This window comes from Trachypithecus francoisi, unplaced genomic scaffold, assembly GCF_009764315.1.
Source record: "Trachypithecus francoisi isolate TF-2019V2 unplaced genomic scaffold, Tfra_2.0 Lachesis_group20, whole genome shotgun sequence".
Lineage (NCBI taxonomy): Eukaryota > Metazoa > Chordata > Mammalia > Primates > Cercopithecidae > Trachypithecus > Trachypithecus francoisi.
Genome location: NW_022681466.1, coordinates 38,921,694 through 38,932,958, shown reverse-complemented (window position 1 = coordinate 38,932,958; position 11,265 = coordinate 38,921,694). Strand labels below are relative to the sequence as shown.

The 11,265-nt window shown below is 44.9% G+C and overlaps 1 protein-coding gene across 2 annotated transcripts in view; it reads left to right on the top strand.

The window, feature by feature from the left end:
• ARSG (arylsulfatase G) overlaps positions 1-11,265 on the top strand; it is a 143,470-nt gene that overhangs the window by 34,328 nt on the left and 97,877 nt on the right. The window lies entirely within an intron of this gene.

Sequence of the window (11,265 nt, the reverse complement as noted above, 5' to 3'; positions counted from 1 at the left end):
GAGTTGTTCTTCAAAGGGATCCACATATAATGATGTTTAGAAACTGATTTGAACACTTCATGCTAATACAGTGCTGCCTGTAAGATAATCTTTGATATTTAGGATCTTACACTTTAATATTTAGGCCCCCCCCAAAAAAAAAGAAAAAAAAAAACAATATTTAGGCCCTGTTACTGTATGTATGGAAATGTCGTGTGTAATATGACAGCATATTCTGTATGTCTTAGGAACCTAAAGTTGCAGCCTGTCATTATATACCTGAGTGACTCGAAGCAAGTCACATAGTCTCCGTTCTTCAGTCTCTTGATATAAAAAATTACACAAATTATGTCTAAAGCCTCAGGAGTGAATGAATGATTGGAAAAATCACATCTGAATGTTTGAGCAAGTGAAACCTGGCTTTTGGGGAGCATGATTCTAATAATAATAATAATAATAATAGATTTTTCTTACTAGTAATGTATTACTATTCTTCTATTTTATTAATATTAATCTTTTTTTAATGTTTGCTTTGTCCTCAACACTGTATTAAGTGCCATACATGTAATTCAATTTTAACCCCATCAGTAACCTTCTGTAGTTGACACTCATTATTCCCGTTTTACAGATGAGGAAAGCTGAGGCACTGAGCACTGGAGGGATTGACCTAAGGTTACACCATGTTTATAGATACACACTAGCGCTTTTTACAGGTAGAGCTCATCCAAACATGACATTTGCCATCTATGTTTGAATAATGGAGAGGTGGCTGGAAACCCCACCTAAGCACAGCCTTGCTAGTCACAAAAAAGTCACGCAACATGACTTTTGCCCACCCTAGTTAGAGGCTGGCTTCACCTTGTTCCCTCAATCCTAGTGAGACCAAGCGTGAAAACCCCTGCTTTTTTTAACTTCTCCAGAGAAAGCACTGCATTGCCATGCTAATCAACACCCCCTCGCCCCCAAACAAAACTAACTCTGTTTAGTTCTAAATAAGAACAAAAGAACCTTTGGAGTCTGGAGTACAGGACCAGAAAAATCAGGAAATCAAGTGACGGGCTCAGCTCCCCTCGTAGCCTCTCCCGTTGTGTCTGCCTGATCCCAAGTGGCAGGCAGAGCCCCTTCTTGGCTTTCCTTTACAGTGGGCAAGGCCATGATGATGCCCTTAAGAAGCCCCCCAACATCTTCCTGGGGAAAATATTGGCTCTTCAGAGCTGTCCCCAAGGCTCCCTCTTCTAGCCCTCTTGCAGGGTCATTTGCATGAGAACAGATTCCTTTGTGTAAAGTTGGCCTGCCTGTTCTCTGTCCACGTTTATAGTCCTTCAAGTCTTCGTGTTGGGTTGCTAGGCAGATATGACCCTGGCTTGCAAATAAGCTCACTGCATTTACCAGCCTGTGAGAACTTCAACTTGGTTAAGTAGACGGAAAGGAATCTGGTCTGGAGCTCTGGGAAGAGGGTCCTGCAAGCCTGCTTTTGGGGGCTGATTCTTCAGGGCAACCATCAAAGAGGGAGAGTGTGTGAAGGGGGCTTCCATGGGAAGCTTCGATGGCTCAACCACCCTTCCATTCTTCCTCTTCCAGTCTCTGTTCCTCCCACCATGCTCCCACCCAAGGGCCTATATTCCGGGCGAGTGACTTGTATGCCACTGAAGCAATTTCTTGCTTTAAAACTTTAATATCTGCTTCTCCAGTTGGCCAGGAACTTCACACACTCCGCCATGTAGCAACAGTGAACTGATGGTCCAGGTAGTTCTGCTAGGTTTATTTTCTGATTTGGGGTCCTCCCCTGCAGCACCCACCCCCCCCACAAATTTCACAGTTTGTAGGAAGGCAGGGCCCTTCAAACTGGTAAACACACACTTCTGGGGGAATTTAAAGATTTGCCAAGTGGTTCTGAGGCACAGATAGTGATGACGATGATCATAATAATACCACAGAGTTGTGTGCAAGGCTTAGTACGCTTGCTAAGTTAACTGAATTAACACGTGCAAGGGGCTTAGCACTGGGATTGGCTCATGGTCAGGTTCCCTAACTCTTGTCTGCGACTCTTTCAACGTGTGATTCCTGGGGGATTGAGGAGGATGGTGATCAGGGAAGCCTTCAACTGGCAGAGAGGACCTTGGGAGGACTGGCAGGGGGTGCTGAGCCAGGGGAGAGGTGAACAGCATGAGAGGAAGGTAGGAGGTAGGTGAGGCCATTCTGTATTTGGGGACAGTGAGGTCATCTTCCCACTCGTGTGTGTGGGGGCGGGCGATGATTGATTTCTGTCCTGCCTGTTACCATTTGGTGCAGTATCGATGTATTGCTGGTGTCTGGCATTAACTCTGGAGTAACTTTTACTTGATTAGTACTGAATTTCATTCCTAGGCTTCTCAGTCTTCATAGTTGACTGCTTCTGTAGTTTTGCCATCTATTACTGCTTAAAAATTAAAAAAAAAAAAAAAGAGAGAACATAGCCTCCGGGAGGCTTCTATAAATTATCTCAAAGCTGTTGCAAAAGTCCTAAAAAACAAACCCAGGCTGAGTGTGATAATCCTAGTGCTTCTGGCATGAAGGCAGGAGGACTGCTTGAAGGCAGATTGAGACCAGCCTGGGCAATATGGCAAGACACCATATCTAAAACAATTTTTTTTTTTTTTTGAGATGGAGTCTTCCTCTGTTGCCCAGGCTGGAGTGCAGAGGCGTGATCTTGGCTTACTGCAACCTCTGCCTCCCGGGTTCAAGCGATTCTCCTGCCTCAGCCTCCCAAGTAGCTGGGACTATAGGTGTGCACCACCATGCCTGGCTAATTTTTGTACTTTTAGTAGACAGGGTTTCACCATGTTGGCCAGGCTGGTCTCGAACTCCTGGCCTCAGGTGATCCACCCGCCTTGGCCTCCCACAGTGCTGGGATTATAGGCGTGAACTGCTGCGCCAGCCTAAAAAATATCTTTTAAAAAAATTAGCTGGGTGTGTTGGTGCTGTCACACCACTGCACTCCAGCCTGGGCAACAGAATAAGACGCTATCTCAAACCAACCAACCAACTCAAAATCTCAGAACAAAATTATTTAAATCACATTGCATTTAGGAGTGAATGCATGTCACATTAAACTGCATGACACAGTTGTGGGTCATGGAATCTCATTGGCAGTATTGGGAAGGGCTGCATATGGGACCAGTGGATTTTGCCTCGATAGGGTCACACTTTCTTCGGATAGTTGTTGAAGTTGCCCCACCTGCCCTGTTCCTCAAGGCCCAAGGAATAAAAACCTGCTCTCCTGCTATGTTTCTTGCCTAAAGGGAGATGCTGACTTTCCCTATCTTGTCTAAACAGGTACCTCCTGTCCTGTGCTTCTGGATTCCCAGGAACAATAGGCAATGTTAAGTTTCTATTTTAACCCTTCAGGACCAGTGCCTCCATGAGTTTCCAGATGGCTAGGGGACGATGCGAAGAAACTGGAAGGATGCTGCAGGATTGTGTTGTGGGCAAATGGTGAGGAGGGGTCCCGCCTTGCTGTGATCAGTGGGGGGCTGTGGAGTTAGGTGAGCTTTGTAGGGATACACAGCAGGACTGGGTCCAGGCAGGATCCCTCCCTCCATCCTTCCCTCCCACGCCCGTCGTTCATCCATCCATCCAAGTAGCCTCTGCTCATCCGTAGCCTACTCGTGAGCACTGACAAATACTGTTGTCTCCCAGGCCACAAAACCACACCTCAGAGGATGTGGTTCCTTCTCTCATAGTGTTTATAGTTTAGTTCAGAAGACAGGACACATGTGATTGTTACCTAAAACAGCATTTCAACAAGTGCAATTTTACAAGTGAGAATTACAAGTGAATGTCTTCGGAGAAAGAACTTAGAAAAGTCATCCAAGTTTAGGAGAATGATGAGATGAAGCTGGCAGGGTGGGGCAGAGCCGGCTGGGCTGTCGATGTTCGTGTTACATGCACTCATCCAGCAAATATTGACTGAATACCTTCTGGGCCAGGTGCCGGAATTATGTAGTGCATAAACTATACAGAATGTCCCTGCCTTTACATAGTTTCTACCCTGGAGCTGTGGATCTTTCTTGCTTGAGCACCTAGCTAGCCAAGCATCATGGACAAAGAGTTCTTTTGAAATGTTTCTGATAGGGAAATGTAACTTCCATTTTCAAGTAACATCAACAAAGGGGAGATTCCCCTCACACGCACCCTACGTCTTGACCTCATATTGTTAAATTGTCCAAAACCAGATTTGCTGGAAGGCAGCATACTCCAAGGATGCCAGCTATTATTAGAGTCTGCTTAGCTGAAGGGACCTGGCTCAGGTTTAGCCAAGATGGCACAGATAGTCATGGGATTGTGTAACAAGGAACCATAGTTTGGAACGTTGAAAATGCAAACTGAAATCACTCTTTATTTCCTCTTTGCCTTGTTTGAGACTATGGTAGTATGTTTGTAGCTTCTGTCTTCTCTAGGTTCAGAAACCAGCATCAGAGCTTGCTAACAAACAGTTCTGGCAGATTCAGCCAGTAGCTGCAGGGAGTAAACATTTTTTTCTAATAGAGACGGGGTCTTGCTATGTTGCCCAGGTTGGTCTGGAACTCCTGGGGTCAGGTGATCCTCCTGTCTCGGCATCCCAGAGTGTTGGGATTACAGGCATGAACTGCTGTGCCCGGCCATTATGTTTTATTTTAATGTTAGTAATGCTTTGGCTTGCACAGCACATTTTCAGTGTGTTCTCATATTTATTATCCCTTTATCCTCAAAACAATCAAGAGATGGACTAACAGTAGCCAATATTTCTTAGCACTTCCTGAGAACTTGGGTTGGATTATTTCATTCTCACATTGTGTTTGGGGTTGAGAAAGTTTACTGTGACTCTTTTTTTTTTTCTTTCTGATATCTAATTCCAGGCTAAAACTGCATTTTTCAGGTAAGGGAGGAAACTGAGACACAAAGAGATTCTGTAACATATCAAGGTCACACAGCTAGCAAATCACTGCTGGATCCTGGATACATACTATTCTGGAAATAAGACAACACATCTCAAAAGTCAATTCCCCAAAAGGCAAATTTGCTAAGTAACTGCTTCACTAAATTGAGTGTTTTTTTTTTTCTCTAAGTTTGGGTCTTACCCCTACTTCTGCCCCTACCTGAGCCTTGGCTTCAGAGATTCTCAGGTAAAACTTTAGCGGGAATCTGTCTTGGGGTACTCAGGATGTCGTAATAAAATAGCATGGACTAGGCTGGGCTTGTTGCCCCATGCCTGTAATCCCCACACTTTGGGAGTGTGAGATGGGCGGATCACTTGAGGTTAGAAGTTCAAGACCAGTCTGGTGAAACCCTGTCTCTACTAAAAATATAAAAATTAGCTGGGCATGGTGGTATGTATCTGTGGTCCCAGCTATTTGGGAGACTGAGGCACGAGAATCTCTTGAACCTAGGAGATGGAGGTTGCAGTGAGCTGAGATTGCTCCACTGCTCTCCAGCCTGGGTGATAGAGCGGGATTCTGTTTCAAAAAAAAAAAAAAAAGAAAAAAGAAAAATACTATAGACTAACAACAGAAATTTACAAAAATACAGCCCAAACAACAGAAATTTATTGTTTACAGCTTTGGAGGCTGGAAAGTCAAAGATTAAGGTGCTGGCCAATTCAGTTGCGGGTGAGGGCTCTCTTCCTGCCCTGCAGACAGCCACCTTCTTGCTGTGTCCTCACATGGCGGAGAGAATGAGCGAACAAGTTCTCTGATGTTTCTTCTTGTAAGGGCACTAATCCCATCACCTCATGACTTCATCTAAGCTTTATCACCCTACAAAGGCCTATCTTCAAATATCATCACACTGAGAGTTAGGGCTTCAACATACAAATTTTGGGGGCACACAAACTTTTAATTTATAACAGAATAACATATTTCATTATGTGGAAGTGGAATGGATCCAGGGCAAGGGTAAATCTACGGAAACAGAAAAGATAGTACAAAGCACTGTTTTTCTTAAGAGAAAGTTTCCTACTCTCATACAAAAATGACAAAGGGAAAAAATTGAACTTGTTTTTTTTTTGAGACAGAGTCTCACTCTGTTGCCCAGCCTGGAGTGCAGTGGCACTGTGTTGGCTCACTGCAACCTCCGTCTCCTGGATTCAAGCAATTCTCCTGCCTCAGCCTCCCAAGCAGCTGGGATTACAGGCACCCACCACCATGCCTGGCTAATTTTTATATTTTTAGTAGAGACGGGGTTTCACCATGTTGACCAGGCTGGTCTCAAACTCCTGACCTCAGGTGATCCGCCTGCCTTGGCCTCCCAAAGTACTGGGATTACAGGCATGAGCCACTGCGCCTAGCTGAAAAAATGGAACTTTGACACGTAAACCACCGATCAGGCTGAACGTGACAAGGGGAAAGATACGATGCATGAGGTGGGCCTGCCAAAAAATAAAATCGAACCTGGATTGGATCTCATCCTAGATCTACAAGCCAGTTTACAGGGAAAACAGGGGTCCAGGGAACATTTCAATAGAGGATACAATCAGCTAAATCCAAAATTTGAGAAATGTTACAGGGCAAACAACATAACTTATTTATAAATCTATGCAGAGAAAGGAGGAGGGGAGCCATAAATGAAAAGAAAAGAGACGCGTGAACCAAGTGCAGTGTATTGTGAACCTTGTCTAGATACTGATTAGAACAAACTAACTGTTAAAAAAAAATATACTGATAAGACAATGGAGGACATTTGAACTCTGATTGAATTTTTGATGATACTATCCATTGTTAATTTTTAAAAGGAGAGTGTTATGGAATTGTAGTTATATAGTAAGAATTAACTTTTAGAGAATCGTACCAAAATACTTTTGGATAAAATTATATGATGTCTGGGATTGCTTTTTATTTTTTAAGAGACAGGGTCTTGCTCTGTTGGCCAGGCTGGAGTGCAATGACATGATCACGGCTCACTTGCAGCCTCGAGCTCCTCAGTTCCAGCCATCTTCCCACTTCAGCCTCCCCAGCAACTGGGACTATAGCACATGCCACCATACCCAGCTATTTTGTTGTTGTTGTCTCGCTGTGTTGCCCAGGCTGGCCTCTAACTCTTGGCCTCAGGTGATCTTCCTGCCTCAGCCTCCCAAAGCACTGGGATTACACGTGTGGCCCACCACCCCTGGCCTGGGGCTTACTTCAAAATAATCCAGCATACGTGGAGAGGGAGGCAAAGGGAAATTGAAGGAGAGGGCCAGCCTGACCATATGTTGATAATTGTTGAATTGAGATGTTGGGTAAGTACATGTGAGTTTCTCAATTTTGGTGTGTTTGACAACTTCCATAATAAAATGTGTAATAAGTGATAAGTAAATACAGTTTTGTGAAAAGTTCTTAAAAATGTGGCAAACAGGCTTCCAGGGAGCTAATTTCAGACAGTTTTCCTGGAGCTTTCTTCTTAATCACACTCCTCAGGATTTTCCTTCTCAAGTGGAGGATAGACTTTTAGAGAAAAGATGTTATCCAGAGGTCCATGTCCTCTCTCTGATCTGTGAGCCAGGACACAGATATAATTTCCTCAGGGCTACTGGGTTTTTAGATGCATGGTGTGATACCACCTGGGCTCTCTCAAATTGGCTCCTGCAATATGGCTTTCTTCTGTGACAGTCTCAACAGGTGGTTCGAGCCTAAAACTAGGCAGGATGTCATATGCCCCCTGTGAATGGGTTTCCTGGCATCGTTGGGTTCACAGAGATGATATTGTCCCAAACAGTGTCTGGCATGAAGTCTCCAAGCTTTTTTTTTTTTTTTTTTTTTAAAGCATTTTAATTACCTAAGTGAAATTGCTTTCCCAGGCTGGATAGAGGCATTCAAAGATGTCTTCTGCATCCTCTGTTGAGCTTAGACTACTACCCCTTAGCCCTCACACTCTAAGAAAGCAATCTTTCCAAGTTGGGCCAGCCTCAAAATTACATGTTGGGGTCTATGGGCAAAAGACGGACACGAGGATGTTTATTATGTGTAGATGATAAATAAACCTTTGTCCTGGCTATTGTGGGAACTGTGTTTTCCTTTTCACCTGGATGGACTAGGGTGAGGCAACATGTAAGGAAGTGCTCACTGCCCAGGTAGTGTGAGTACAGGGTGGCCACCTGAGCAGAAGGGCCACCTCCTGACGTTTTGTGCCCTAGGCATTTTGCTTGTCTCGCTTTAGCACTGTCTCTCACCTGAACTCACCTGAACCCATGCAAGGGACTCCTAACTCAGCTGCTTGTTTCATCTGCCACCCTGCAGGGCATTTGTGTATTCTCAACAGGGCAGGGATTCTGTTACAATGTAAGCCAGAGCCTGCTGCTCTTGCTCAATCCCTCTGGCTTCCCATCTCTCGCAGCAAAAGCCTTTCTTTCCTCTCTGACTCTAATCCCTGCCCTTCGTCTCTCCATTGCTTCTGCAGTGGCTTATTTGCCGCTCCTTGCTTGTGCCAGACCTCGGCCTTTCCCAGTTTCTCTACCTTTCCTGCATGGCTTCCTGTTGGCTGTGTAGCTTCCTCCCTGACCTCATACAGATCCTAATCCAAATTGCACTTTCTCGATGAGATTGTCCCAGACCACCCCCTTTAACTTTGCAGCCTCCATCCCATGCCTGAGTTCCTTCTTTGATGTTCTCCGTGCTATTTACATTTTATTGATTTCGTTTCTCCCCTCACTCTCAAAAAAGTAAGTGGTGTGAGGGCAGGGATTTTTGTCTATTTCATTCACGGCTGTATGCACCGTGCCTGGTTTAAAACCTGTCAGTCAGTACAAATTTGGTGGACAAATGACAGAATGCATTGGGGAGTTGCTTCAGACAACACATGAACAGCTGATGCCCAACGATGGCCCCTTCTGACAGCCCCTGATGGCTCCTGGCCCCCAGCCAGCACACAGACCATGTTCTGATTTTGGGGAGTAAAACAACAGGACTTCACATCCCAGAGACCCGCTCCCCCACTGCTCTTTTGTCTTTTTTGGCCTCAGCTCATCAGATGCTTTTGTCTCTGGAAAACCAACAGAACCCTCTGCCAGAAAGGTCTGCCCGACCTTCTTGTTATTTCAGCTGTTTTCAAGGTTCTCTAGGAGGATGCTTGGCCACAGGGAGGCCCATGGGAAATGAGGGTCAGGTGATGAAGTGAGTGGCTCAGGAAGCCCAAGGACTTCAGCTCTGTGTTTTCAGACACTGCTCAGCGGATCTTCAGGTTCCTGTCTTCCATTTGCTTCTCAGTGCTTCTGGCCCACAGCCTGCCTGTGGGTCATTTGGCTGTTTATCAGTACCTTTACCCCTAAGCAAGCCTGGAAACTGAGGGAGGTCAAACTTGAGCACACTTAGCAGCCCTGCTTTAAAATGGGGGTCATGGAGAAGAACAGGAATCACGAGTAAAGCTTGATTGTCAACTAAAGTTCACTCTACTCCTGCTTGGGGAGCATGAGATGTGGGAAATTGTTCATGCTTGTCCTCAGCAAGGATCTTTCACAGTCAGTTGTGCTCTGATGGAGCAGATGGGCCTTCATTGTGGGATTTGTTGACTGATGTGGCCAAGTACCTTCTGCCCCAGTGGAAGGAGGGGTGAACGCTGTATTTGACAAAGACTCTGCCTTTCTTTATAGCCAGGAGGGCTCCTTCCCTGTGTCTACTCTCCTTTCTGAGAGTGATGGAGAAAGAAAAAGCTGGCAAAATAACATCAGATAAGATCTGAGGGCAGCAAGCAAGGCCATTTTCTTTTCTTCATTTGTTCTAAGGGCTAGATGCAATCAAATGCTTGGCTTATATAGTTGTATGTTTGGAGGTATTGCTTTCAGAGACAGGATCTTGCTCTGTTGCCCAGGCTGGAGTACAATGGCACCATCATAGCTCGCTACAGCCTCGAACTCCTGGGCTCCAGTGGTCCTTCCACCTCAGTTTCCTGAGTAGCTGGGATTGTAGACGTATACCACCATGCCTGGCTAATTTTTTAATTGTTTTGTAGAGATCGGGTCTTGCCATCTCACCCAGGCTGGTCTCCAACTCTCAGGCTCAAGCAGTCCTCCCACCTTGCCTCCCAAAGTGCTGGGATTACAGGCATGAGCCACTGAGTCTGGCTATGGGACCATTTTCCTTATATTTTTGTTTTGTTTTTTTGAGACGGAATCTCACTCCGTTGCCCAGGTTGGAGTGCAGTGGCGCAGTCTCAGCTCACTGCAACCCCTGCTTCCCAGGTTCAAGCAATTCTCCTGCCTCAGCCTCCCAAGTAGCTGGGACTACAGGTGCACGCCACTATGCCCGGCTAATTTTTTGTATTTTTGGTAGAGATAGGGCTTCACCATGTTGGCCAGGCTGATCTTGAACTCCTGACCTCAGGTGATCCACCTGCCTTGGCCTCCCAAAGTGCTGGGATTACAGGCATAAGCCTCTGCGCCCAGCCCCATTTTCTTTATCGCACTTGAGCTCTAAGTTTGAGCTTAGATCTTAATCAAAGTCTGTACCTGGGCATCCATTCTTTGAGTATCTGGTCTGCCTTTTCCATTTAGTTAAAACAAAAATGGGGAAAGGATTAAATGTCTCCCTGGAGGTGTGGGTGTGAAGAATAATGCAATGGTGTGCTGGCTAGATTTGCTTATTTCCATTCTATGAAAATTTTAAGTAATGATTCTCTTTGAAAATCCTCAATGGAATGTTTCATCATGGAACACTGAAGAAACACAATCTGTTTATTTATATTCCCACCTTAATTTTAGCTTCTTTCTTAAGTGAATTTTTTTCCCTGAAGTCTTCTACATTGGATCCATTCTGAAATGGATTATTGACCAGGCATGAGGCCGCTCTAGTGTTCCAAGCTAAGAAGCTTTAAGAGGAAAGGTCTCCTGCGTCTGTTGCACATGGTCAGAAGCCAGTAGAATGATCTTGGAATCAAGCAGTAGGACCTCAGGCATTTGTTAACTACCCTCCTTGTGCTAAGGCTTTCTCCTACAAAAGGAGACATCTTTGGAGTCTCAAGATCAACAAATACCAGTTGAGTCTAATTGAGTTTGAGATAATACATCTCCTTTTGGGAAACAAAAGAATTTGCATTTCTGAACAATTGATTCATTGGCCTCCAGATGACGTGACTGTGTACTTGGATTTCCTTTTATTTTGATTAAGTGTGTATTTGCCCATTCTTTTGGTTTTTATCCAGGTCTTCCAGAATTTACATACCTCTAACCACCCCCATCCATGTGGATTGATCAATTGGGTTGGCTGGCAAGGATGTACAAGTGGCAAAAGTGTCTATCATAATCCCAGGCCCATCTTTTTTACACATTTGTTCTCCTGTAATCTGCTCCATACATTG